At 41.4% G+C, this 13,267-nt stretch overlaps 1 protein-coding gene across 3 annotated transcripts in view; it reads left to right on the forward strand.

The window, feature by feature from the left end:
* The window catches only part of NCKAP5 (NCK associated protein 5), an 811,098-nt gene that overhangs the window by 429,146 nt on the left and 368,685 nt on the right, over nucleotides 1–13,267 (forward strand). The window contains exon 1 of one of the 3 annotated variants that reach the window (XM_042462983.1): nucleotides 12,043–12,158. The exons of the other annotated variants lie outside the window; for them this stretch is intronic. The gene's annotated coding sequence lies outside the window, so the exon portion shown is untranslated. Of the gene's footprint in view, nucleotides 1–12,042; nucleotides 12,159–13,267 lie in introns of those variants that run through there. 3 annotated transcript variants of the gene reach the window in all.

A 13,267-nucleotide genomic window follows, 5' to 3' on the forward strand; every position in this document is an offset into this window, starting at 1 on the left:
TCAAACTGAAGCCTGATAACAAAAGTCACAATGCAAGCAGGGCACAGTTGACTGTAGCAACTGTCGCAAAAGGTTTCATTTTGGGGGTAATATTTATACCCTTAATCCATGAGAGTTCTGTGGGAAACCAAAAGTTCGATTACCTGTGACAGAATCTAAGAAGGCTTTTAAAGTGAAGAATTTTTAAGGCATTCAGGAAATGAGAAGGTTTGATTGTAATCGATGATGCTTCATGAACTTTACAACACCTAGACAAGACTTGGATTCCTCAAAATGTTAGGTCAGGCAGGGCATGTTGAGGAACACAGGAACACACAAAAGATAAAAGAGAGTTTTGGTCTTGTTTGATCTGGCAGAACTCATCTTTTGTCTGTTGGTTTCCATCAGAAATACAGAATAGTGGGGCGTGTATGTCCTTCCCACATCTTTCCACATGGCAACAGGTACATGCCATTCACACACTCTATGTCCGATACTATGTGTGTCATCACATATCATTCCCGCTCATGCTGGCTCTTTAAGGTTGCATCAAACTATCTGGATTGATATATGTATTGGGCTGCTTGGAGCATTATATGTTGGGACAGAAGGCCTTCGAAGGTGGGTTTGGGGCAGCTCTGGGGCCAAGATAGTCCAGGCTACCCCATGGCAGTGCAGATAGGACCAGAGAGAAGGGCCTCATAACCTTCATAAGCAGGAGATTCCACAAACTGAAATAGTTTTATTTCCTAAAGATGTATCTTTTCCCTTCTTATTATTCATATTCCTCAGAAAGAAACTGTTTATCCTGTTATGCTTTGCTTCATTTCATAAATAAACTATATTTTTCAGTGCACATATGCTAACTTTTTTAGTAGCCAAAATGAATAGCTGACAAAGTGCAGCACAGTTATATGGGCAATACAAGCAACATATTCATATGCAGCTTTACCTGGATTCTGAGAGAATACAGATTAGATCATTAAGGTGTAGCCCATTTTATTCACTCATCATTATTTGCATACAGTGGAGTCTTTTAACTGAAAGAGAGCATATCAGACCCTGATACCTGATCTCACTGTGTTGTAGGATGACTTTTCAGCCTTTATTAATGGATTTATTTCTTAATCCCATGGACTGACTGAAATTGGCTGTTGGTTGCTTTTTCATGTTTACGTCCTTGGACTTCGGTATTCTAAATAACCTAATTTGCAGGCTGCTTAGCATTCAGTCGGCTCGTAACTGCAGAATATACAAGGACTAATCATGTTATCCAGGTAGTTGGAGAGTAATAATAATAATAACAACAAATATTTATGCAGGGCTCTTTCTGTGAAGCTTAGTAAAGATAAACAAAAGCTAGAAGGTTTCTTGCACTCTTGCAGTAGACCTGGCCAAACTGACTGAAACAAAGCAATGTATAGACTGACATGTCCTCATAATTGCATGCTAGGTTGCACTGGATCAGAACAACATGATGTTAAATATTGACAAAGATTTATGTGCTTGGTCTATCAAGCACACTATTTAATTTAATTTTATATCTGTGAACCTGTGGGTAGTTTGAATATTTAAGAATCCCAGTAGTATAGGAGTCATATATTTTTCTACATTCAAGCATGTGTATTTTGCCTTGTTTTGCTTGTACAATGAGAGGCTTAACTATTACTGTGTACATTTACTGGTAGGTGGAGACGATGCCTGCACATTTCCTGAATTAGTAGCACTCCAGAGATTAACTGTATATTTTTTTAAAAAAATAGTGTAACTGTAAAACTGGAAGGAAACCTTTTCCATGATCTGGTGGTGGTATTCAGGATGGCAAGCTACAGTAAGTAGGAAAGGAATTATCCAGAAACTATTTGCACAGTCTAATAAGGAGATGCAGACATGTGTTAGAGAAACAAATTAAATCACTTTTCACATTTAAATTGTCATGTTGCATTTTTCCCACCCTTCTGGAGTATGGTTTGTGCTCTTTTCCTTTTCCTTACATTCAAAGTAATAGAAACAGAAATATGTTTGTACACTGCCTGAAAACACTTGAACTGTGTATTTTGCATTACTTCCAAAGATCTGTATGTTTTGCAGTGTCACAGATTTATTCACGTTTCAATAAACTCCTCAGGAGCCGAAGTTGATGACATTGTCATGCCCGCTTCCAGAACATGTACATGGACTCTGGCTTAGAAACTCAAGCACTGGCCATGATGAGACTAAATTGATGACATTGTTATTTCATCAATGAAGTCAATGGAAGTTTAGTTTTGTGACACCTGGAATCTTATTGTTTTCAGTGGGTGCCAATTGCAAGTAGCTTAGTCTGAGCCTAGTCCTTAATAGTCATACGCCAGTATATATACTCATACCCAATTATAGCTTTCTTCCCTAGTCTGTATAAATAATTTACATATGCCTTCTATAAATGGGTCTGTTTGATAAACATTGCTTTATCTGTCAAACAATCTAGAGCATTGATTATAAACTGTCTGATGCTTTTTGTGTGCAGATGTCCCCAGTTCAGTCCCCAGCATCACCATGCAAGAGTATGCCCTAATCACTGTAATTACTGGAAAGAAGTTCCTAGTCAGTATTGAGAATTGTGGACTAGATTCAGGGCATGCCTACATGAGCCAAATATACAGCCTCACAGTAAGCTGTCAAAACAATGTACTAATTGCCAAATCCAGGCCTTTTGATTGCCTAACTGCTTTACTCTGAAGGAGAAAAAGTGGGGATTTATCCTTGTTTTGAGCAGGAAATCCAGATACTTACTGTATGTGTTCCTGTGGAAAACCTATAGGGACCAAGTGGAGATTTATCCTTGTTTTGAGTCAGAAATCCAGATATTCATGTGTGTCTGTGAATTGTGCTCCATAGCAATATCATTGTGGGACCAGGGAAAGGAGTTCAGAAATATGTACATTCGCATGCATGGTGGAGGGGTAAAAACAGAGAGGCCATGGCCATGTGACCACTTATATTGCAATTTATAGGACTGGGGTGAGTTTGAAAGGGAGAACTCTGTGTGTGGTTCTCCCCAAATCACTTCAATGTGTGTGGTGATTGTGTAGACAAGCCCTGTGGTTGCTGCAGATCAGGGTAACCGGAAAGTAAGATGGATTTTCCTACTGGTGTAGACGCCCTCAGTTTAAAGCAACTACCTATATTCTGTATTCTAACATTGCATTGTTTGCACAATAGCAGCTGACACCTACATCCATTTGTGTAACACAGATACAGAAGGTGAGGAATGGTGGTCAAGGTAATTTTCAGAATAACCTTAAAGAGCCTTCAGGAAAATGTTAGTGATACAATTGCTTGTTTGTTAGCCCAAAATGTACCCTCCATTTTAAATTAGTGCATGGCTTGTAGCAGAATTATCCTGTTGGCCTCAAAAGACTTTGTGAATGGGCTGGTCTTTTGATTAATGTCTATTTCAATACAGTATTTCCTTCTTAAGCTATAATAATAATAATAATAATAATAATAATAATAATAATATGAATCAGGGTTGATCTGCTTGAGTTTGTTCCTCTCTTCTCTTAAAATGTCATAAACAATTGTTGATGGTAATTACAGCCATTGTTTGATGTTTGAGAGCCAAAAAACAGCAATTAGCTCCGGGGGGGGGGGGGGGGATAAGAAAAGCAACAAAGAGCCATACAGTGAAGGGACAATTGGATATGATTTTTTAAACTATTTACCAGCAGAATCTTAACCTTGAAGGAACAGACTGACTGGCTTTTCTGTTTATTGTTCCTTCTAACAGCAAGCAAAGCTATCTGAATTTGGTACATATAGACATGCTTTGTCTGTTACCATGCCTAAATTTATCTCCAGACCTGACAGTACAAAAGCTTTCTTAGAGGCTCACTGTACTTTGCTTACAAAGTAGGCTGTGGTCTCACACAGGACAGGGACAGATCCTGTTCTCAACAAGAGGTGCTTTGCTGCTGCCAATGGGGAAGGACATTTTTATTGCATTTCTTTTACTGCCTTTCTTACCAATCGCCTCATGCCCACAAACCTAACACATCTTCACTAATCCTCCTTCAAGACCACCTTAAGTGAACACCTCAAAATGCTTATTGGCCACTTTCACACTGTCACTTTTCTTCCCCTACATGCTTTTTTAAAAAACCATCATTGCTTGATGGAGAAATCAGAGGCCTTTGAACCTAGCATGTTGTATTTGACACCTTTAGCCTGCCTTAATAAAGGTATCACCACAAAATGTATTTTCTATTTTAGGTTTTGTTTTATGGTCAAAACTATTACTCCTGTATTTTTTAACTAGATATGGGTTGTATCTAATTGTGTCTCACAGAGAGCAGTTTAATACACTGGAGGCTTCCATGAACCAGAGATTTTGAGGGAAAATAATTTCCATTGATTCTCCCATTTCTCTGCAGCCCTCTCTCCTGCTGTCTTCACACACGTACACACGCTGAAGTAGCTTTTTGTAGCAGCAGGAGACATCATAAGGAAAGGTTGTTGGGGCTAGGGGAAATCAGTAAAAATCACATCCTCTTCACAGAAGCCTCCACATGATTAAAAACGCGGTTGCCCGACTCAGCGGGCTGACCGCTTTGCCGCTAGACGCAGCGAACGACTACAAGCCCCAGAGTGCTCTGGGGCTTGCCCTGGCTCCCTATTGGTGCGCGGGGCAAAAGGGGAGGCCCTTCCGCCCCGCGACGCTCTGGGAGCCGGGCTCGGTGACCGGGAGTTCCGGTCCTCCGGGTCAGATGATTGGTTCAGTTGCCCTGGAGGAGGAGTCTCCTGGTCAGGTGGTACTGAGGGCGGGGCTTAGGCCTATATAGGCCGTGCTGCCAGCCCCGGCCCTCAGTCGGTGCTTGGCTCAGGATGGTCAGGAGCCAAGCAGGAAGGGAGGAGGAGCAGAGCCTTCTCCCACCCACCCACCGCTTGGGTTTGGGTTTTTTGTCACAACTTTGGGGCGGCAGCATAGGCCAGGATCTGCACGGTCTGGTACCAGTGCTACGGAGCTCTGGTTTGGGAGTCAGTCGGGACCCGGGGGCGAATAGGGCAGGCGTATGGCCATTGCGGGGGCCATAACGCGAGAGCGCCTCCCAGTGACTAGGGGCTTAGCGAATATGTGAACGCATGGCAGAGATGCGGTCATACGGTGTTCCTTAGCCCCTAGGTCATCCCAATGCCTGGTGGGTGCCAGGTTGTGGTTAATCAGACAAACGTGGGGTTGTTTGATTTCGCAGATCCTGACCTCATGCTTTGTGCCAACCCTACCAATGGTTTGCTTAATAAAGTTGTGGCCTTTCCTCCAGCACGGTCTCCTGTGGTTATTCGGCAGCAGCATCTGAGGCAATAATCTTCCATCAATTTAGGGACAAAATTGGTTGGTAACCATATGGATCTGTCCTGCCAATGAAAAGTGTTTCACTTTTCAAAGCAGCTTACCGTTTATACTTGTGTACAAGTCAACCTCATGTATAAGTCGGGGGAAGGTTTCAAGGCCAAAATCCTGGGTTTTGTTCTATGTGTTTTATAAATACCATATATACTCGTGTACAAGTCGACCTTATGTATAAGTCAAGTGAAGGTTTCAGGGTCAAAATCCTGGGTTTTGATATGATCTATGGATGGATAAGTCGAGGGTAAAACGTAGGGGACTATAAGGAAGGATAGAAAGGGGGAAATACCACTTCTGTCCCTCCTTCTCCTTCTCTGGACCTCTCCCAACCGATTCCCAGGTGCTGGAGGAGAGATTTTAACACTGGATTGAGAAAGGAAGCAAGTAGATTTAAATGGAGAGTTGTTTCCATAGGAAGCAAAGTCTTTCAAAAGAGACCAGAGAGAGAAGCAAGTGGATTTAAATGGAGAGGTTTTTCCTTAGGAAGCAAAGGCTTGCAAAATGGACCAGAGAAAGAAGGAATTGTTTTTAAATGGGGAGGTTTTCCAATAGGAAGCAAAGGCTTGCAAAACGGAGCAGAGAAAGAAGCAAGTGGATTTAAATGGGGAGGTTTTCCAATAGGAAGCAAAAGCTTGCAAATGGAGTGGAGGGGAAGGGATTTTTGGTCAATGGAGATTGCGGCATCAGGTTTGGTTGCTTTAGGACCCTTCTAAGCACTACTGGTGTATTGACCCTTATATAAGTCTACCCCAAATTTTAGGGTCAATTTTGGGATAGAAATTTCTTGACTTATAGTCAAGTATATACAGTAATTTTATCTATATACAGGTTGACTCTCCCTTATATAAAATGCTTGGAACCAGACGTGTTTTAGATTTTGGATTATTTTGGAATACCTATTTTTGCATATGCATACATAATAAGATATCTTGAAGAGGGGACTCAAGTCTAAATGTAAAATTCATTTATGTTTCATATAGACTTTATACACATAGCCTGTGTAATGTTATACAACTTTTTTTAAAAAAAAATTGCATAAAACAATGTTTGTGTACATTGAACCATCAGAAAGCAAAAGTGTCACTGTTTCAGCCATCCATGAAAAAAGTTTTGGTTTTTGCAGTATTTCGAATTTAGAATTTCAGAGAAGGGAGAGTCAACTGATAATACCTTTCCACAGTATAATCCTGCACATCACTACTCAAAACTAAGACCTATTTTGTTCAAGTGGATTTAGGATTGAAACCTTGATAAACATTTTAAAGAACATCAACAATGAGGTTTGTCCTCTTGTCAAATAATGACCACAGATCATTTACTGACTTTAACACAGACAAGGAAGATATTGAAATAGTTCTGGATTTTCCATACCTTGGCTCAGTCATTAATCTGAATGGAGACTGCAGTCAAGAGATCAAAAGAAGGCCAGCATTTGGAAGGGTTGTGGTGAAGTAACTAGACAAGATCCTGAAGTGTCAAGATATATCATTGATGTCGAAAGTTAGGATTTTCCATGCCATCATATTTCCCATTTCTGTGTATGATTGTGATAGCTGGACAGTGAAAAAAAGGGGTAGGAGGAAAAATCAACTAATTTCAAATGTGCTTCAGTAGAAGAGTTCTATGGATACTGTAGATTGCTAAAAAGACAAATCAATGGATACTAGAGCAAATCAGACTTGAACTCTCCCTAGAAGCCAATATGACTAAACTGAGACTGTTGTACTTTGGATGTATCATGAGAAGACATGACTAATTTAAAAAGACAATAATTTTGCTTAGTGAGGTACAAGGCATAGGAAAAGAGGAAGACTGTATTCTGGATAGATAAACTCAGTCAAGGAAGCCACTTTCTGGGATCTCCAAGACCTGAGCAGGGCTGTTGATGACAGGATGAGTTGGAGGTCTCTCATTCATAGGGTAGCCATTGCCTCAGATGTTGCTGTCAAATAACCACAGTACAACATGTTGGAAGTAAGGCCACAACTTTATTTGCAAACAATTGGTAAGGTTGGCACAAAGCATAAGGTCAGGATCTGTGCAATCAAACCACCCGATGTAGTCTGATTATCCAAACCGGGCACCCACACAACTTGACCGCAAACCTTGTCTTGCGTTCACCAGTTCACAAAGCCCCTAGTCACTGGGAGGCGCTCCTGCATTCTGGCCCCCGCAATGGCCAAACGCCTGCCCTATTCGCCCTCGGGTACCTATTGACTCCCAAACCAGAGCTCCATAGCCCTGGTACCACAACGTGCAGATCCTGGCCTATGCTGCCGCCAAGTTGTGACTAAAAACCACCTAACAACAGCGGTGGGCGGGCGGGAGAAGCACCAAGACTTGCTCCCTTCCACAGCTTGGCTCCGCTCTGCTCGAAGCCAAGCAACCGACTGAGGGAAAGGGCCAGCAACACGGCCTTATATAGGCCTAGGCCCCTCCCTCCCTGCATGCTGTGCGGGGGCCCGCCTCCAAGACCCAGCCCACCAATGGGCAGCCTTGGAGGACCGGAAGCCCCGCACCAACGAAACCATCTCCCAGAGCGTTGCGGAGCCCCTTCCGCCCCCGTGCACCAATAGGGAGCCGCGTCTTGTAGTCCAGCCGCGTCTAGCGGCAAAACGGTCTGCCTGGCGAGGCGGGCGACCGTTGCTAGTTCAAAGTCAACTTGATGTCCGTTAACATCAACAACAACTTATATGTGTTAAAACAATGCAAAATGTCTCAAAAATTATGAAACATTCATAGAATATTCATAAAAATATCCATAGGCAATCAACAAGAAGAAAACTTTAATTGTCATATTGCTGTCATCTTTTTGAGTTTCAAGAGTTAAGCTAAAAGATTGTTATGATTTGGAGAATATTATATTTTAATAATATTCTGATGCAGACCTGACATGACCATGTGTTGAGTAAGAAATCTTCATTTACATTGCAAGTGAGCTAATTGTAGACACTGAGTCTTTCAAAGGGAGGCAGATGTCTGGAAAAGATGCTAAGATTTGATTCATCATGTGTTGTCTATCAGATTTGAAACATATGAGTAATTAAGATTTCATGCAGGAGGGCCTCTGGATGAACACTTTGAGGCAAGTCATTTATCCCAGTCAGAAAGAGGAATGGTAACTGACAGTGTCCCAGTACGTTCAAGAAGAGCATTATTCTGAGTTCTTCACGTTACTGTTGTGTAATGACCCTTACTTCTGGTTTAAAATGGCTGTTGACAGGTAAAATAAATAAATGAATAAATAAATAAATTTGCAAAATGTTTTCCCCCAACTGCTTCCAATACTTCAAAATAATTTTTAGATAAAAAATGGAAGATATTTTAAAGGCTGGTATAAGCTTTTATGTTTTGCCATCAGTAATTCTGAAAACAGCTATATAGTGCAGTGTGTTATACATTGTAGTTTCATCATCATATCATCTTTCAATATTTTATGTGAAATCTTAATTTAACGTGTAGCATAATCCTGGTGTTCAGTTTATAGAAGCAATGGTTCAAGTGTCATTACTTAGCAGTTTTTATTGTATTTTATACTATTTTCATTATATTTTCATTAATTTATCAGGCAATTAAGCTGGCTGTGCTGTAATTGGAAAAAACTTACTAGTTATTCTTAATCCATTTTTCTAGTTTCATAGTTATGTGGAAATGCCATTTTTGAAAATATTTTTGTTTTGTTTTGTCTTTTAGTTTCATAGAATCTTGGTTGTTTGCATCCCATTATTCTTTAATATGTGTTTCCTGTTTCCGTAGTTATTATACATGTAATTACTTTGAGGAAGAAACATTAAGCTTTTCTTCTTTTTGTCAGTGTTAAGATTCTTTTAAAAACTTTTTGGTGGTTGTTGTTGCACCTTGGTAGTAAATAAATTGATAATACCTTAGGGTTTTGTATCTGAACTATAGTTTATCTTCTGCTTTGTTACCTAGATAATAATTTGGATTATTTTTTATTTAACTTTCTGTGATAGATTTCTTGTGAACATTGATAGTCATGTTCTTTCAGGATCTAAAGAAGCTCAAACTCTTGGGACATCAAACTTCTAGAAGAAAAATGGAACATTACAATTTTTTTGTTTGTTTCAAGTTGCTGTACTGTTTAGCTTTAATATCTACAAAGATCCTAGATATCTTTTGCAGAGTTTAAATCTTCTGTTTCCTGAATGGTAGCAAATTTGAACATAGCCTATATCCATTCAAAGCATCGGAATTGTGGAAGCTATGCAAGAGTGTTAGTGGAAATCTTTCAGGCTATACAGGTCATTCTTTTTCATCCATCTGAACACTGTTTAATAGACCCAGGCAAATGCAACATGCCTTGAAGGATTAGCATTTCAAAGGCAAAAAGCACAGAACTATATCTAGGAGTAGATCTTCTGTAAAAATATATGGAGTATTAGAGTGAGTTGTCTGTGTATATGTGCATCTATACCTACCTATATTTATCTATAATGCTACATTTTAATTGTACTTTTCCATGATGAGACTCTTTAGACCATCTTTTCAGCTCTGTTGATTTATTTAGAGATAAACTTAATCAAACTGAAATACGTTGCACATTTTCTCTACTAGTAGGTATTAACTAAACTGTCTTATTTTTCCTCTTTATCTTTTTTTTGTTGTTGCTTACAGCAACATTTTTCTTTCCCCAGTTTTAATTCATTTTTATTGTGTAGAAATCATATTAAGAAAAAGAAAGAAAAAAGGAATCAAACCATATTAAAGAATAAGCAAGCAACTCTCTGATAATAAATCAGAGAAAAAATATACATACAACTGGAAATATGACCACATGACAATTTGATTTCTGTATCCTATAGATCCAAATGCTGATATGGTTCTGAGGACCTCCATCCATTGAGTAATAGAAGATGGATATTTGTCTTTCGGAGTTGTGATATAAATCTTTCAGTCACTTCTATTTCTGTTGACCAAATGTTAATTTCCAAAATGTGGAAAATAGCTCAAGAGCAGATGTGAATCTCACAAAACTGAAAAAGTTATTACAATGCATTGACACCATTAAATATCCAAAATGAGCTCATCCCCAAATCCCACACATTCAATTGTAGAGGAAATAAAGTTGGAGCTACAGCAAAACAGATTCTTTCCCACTCCACAGTATTCCTTTCTCCCCTGCAGTGCTCTCAGTGTATACTGGAGGCCATCTTCAAAAATGTCTTCAAAGATTATCTTTTGATAAGATCTGTAGGTAGATAAGAGAATGTACCAAAGTTATTGTCTGCATCACGTGAACAAATGTTCAACTATAACGGTCAACTAAACTTTCAGAAAATATCCATCCAAAATAGTGTGCACATTTTTGGTGGCTCCCTTTCTTCTTTTTCTTGTTCATTTGTTGTATAAAGGCGTCTCGAGTGTTCTAAAATCCATTGCTTTTGTATATGGCGCGTTACAGACGGGCCTAAGAGGCGCCGTCCTCGTGCCGCGATTACGCGTGAGGGGCAGCGCTTCCGGACGCGCCTTGCCCCTCGTGCGTAACCGATATGTCAAGATAGCGGCGCCCTATACAGATGGGTGTCGCCATCTTGACGTAGCGGACGCTCTGCGTCTGCACGTCCAAACCCGGAAGAGACGTCGCGAGTGCGTGCTTTGGCACTCGCGGCGTCTCTTCCGGGTTCCTGGAAGGAGCGCGATTTGCGTGCTCTTTATTTGCTCCGTGAGGGAGTCGCACGGTTTGGCTGCTGCGGCTCCCTCACGGAGCAAACAGCAGCGGCCCAAGACCTCCCCTTTTGGGCGGTCTGTAACGGGCAACAGTTTTCCAATCCTCAGACAATATGTGTTAACTTTTCCAGCGGCGTTACCTCCCAGATTTTATTCCACCAGTAATAATGTTTTATTATGGGATTACTGCATAATCAGAGAAACATGACAAATATGAGAAAACATTAAAAACAGAACTGTTGGGACATTGTATGCCCACATTTCCTAAGTGCTGAAAAATACAGGAGGAGGAAAAACTTTATCTGATAGACCACCTAGAGAGAGGCATCAGGCAGAAAGAAAGATGGGGAAAATGTTTAATTCTGGTATCTGTTCCCCTAACCAACGTGTTGGATCTTGACAACCACAGAAAGAAGGAAGTTCACAGAAGACCACTTTCATATCACTCCTTTTGGTGTAGCCACTATTAAAGGCTTTCCTGAAAATTGTTGTATGAGTGTCATAAAATAGAAATGAGGAATCAACCCAAACTGAATGGTAGAGCCTTGTGGAGCAGAATGTCTGATTTTGGCTAATTCACGCAGCATTCCAGAGTTCCACAGCCCTCAGGAAAGACTTTTCAGAGACCCAAGGGTATTGCAGAAGAGATAATAGAGGCTCATTCCAAAGGCCTGCTTTCATCTGTGGCTCTCTGTTTGTCCCTATATGGCATCCAAGGTGAACCAATGGCATGCATGCCATAGCTGGCACGCAGAGTCCTCTCTATGGGCATGCAAGCCTCTTGCCACCGGTGAGAGGAGGGAGGGAGAGGAAGGAGGAGGAGGAGAAGGAAGCAGTGGCAGCAGCAGCACTCCCATGCTGTCAGCCGCCTGCCCACCAGTGAGAACCAGAAGGGAGGGAGAGAGAGAGGAGGTTGAGGCAGGAGGAAAGGGAGGAGGAAGAAGAGGAAGCTGGGGCAGTGGTGGCAGTCCCATGTAGGCAGCTTCCCCCCATCTGCCACTGGTGATGATAGCCAGGAAGGAGAGAGGAAGAGGAGGCAGAAGAAAGAGGAAGAGGAGGAAGAAGCGGTGGATTCATGCCTCCAGTGGCCCACCCACAACTGGTGAGAAGAGGGAGGGAGAGGAGGAGGAGGAAGAGGAAGTGGCAGCAGTGTGGCGTTATGTCAGAGAGTGGTTTGCTATTGCTAGCCTGAAGCTGAGAGAGTGTGCCTTGAGTGTGTATGTGTGTGTCTTCAAGTTGTTCCTAGCAACCCTAAAGTGAACTTATCACAAAACAAATTATGAGTTTTTCTTGGCAAGTTTCATCAGAGGGGTCTTTTTGTTATTGCTAGCTTGTGCCTGAGAGAATGTGCCGTGTGTGTGTGTGTGTGTGTGTGTGCGCCTTCAAGTCGTTCCTGGCAACTCTAAGGTTAAATTATCATGGGGTTTGCTTGGCAAGTTTTGCCGGGTGGGGTGGGGGGTTGCTATTGCTAGCCTGTGGCTGAGAGAGTGTGCCATGTGTGTGTATTCCTTCAAGTCATTCCTGGTGACCCTAAGGTGAAACTTATCATGGAGTTTCCTTGGTAACCTTCATCAGAGGGGGATTTCCACTGCCAACCTCTTAGGCTGGGAAAGTGTGACTTGTGTGTGTGATTCCTTTAAGTCGTTTTCAACTTATGGTAACCCTAAGGTGAAACCATCATGGAGATTTCTTGGCAAGTTTCATCAGAGAGAGGGTTGCCATTGCTATCCTGAGGCTGAGAGAGTGTGCCTTGCTTCCCCCCCTGGAAGTACCACTCCTGGAAGTCCTGCCCATCCCCAGTAGTCCTCCCTGGCACCGGGTGACACCTGGTGAGGGAATGCCACGGAGTTTGGGCACTCAGTCTCTAAAAGGTTCACCATCACTGCTATATGGTCTCAGTTCTAAGCACATGTGTGTGGATACCAGGTTTGCTCATTTCTCTGACGTGCTCTTGTAAGAGCTTAGTACCGTGGATCCTTGGTATCCATTGGAGGTAGGTTCCAGGACCCCCCCTATGGATATCAAAATCTGTGTATGCTCAAGTCCTATTAAATACAATGGTGTAGTAAAATGATGTCCCTTATATAAAATGGCAAAATTAAGGTTTGCTTTTTGCGATTTATATTTGGATGGTTCAGTCAGTGGATAAAGAATACGTGGATAGGGAGGGCTGACTATAGCTTTCATTCTCTCCACTCCTTTCCTCGCCAT

This window comes from Sceloporus undulatus, chromosome 1 (assembly GCF_019175285.1).
Source record: "Sceloporus undulatus isolate JIND9_A2432 ecotype Alabama chromosome 1, SceUnd_v1.1, whole genome shotgun sequence".
In the NCBI taxonomy this organism is placed as follows: Eukaryota; Metazoa; Chordata; class Lepidosauria; order Squamata; family Phrynosomatidae; genus Sceloporus; species Sceloporus undulatus.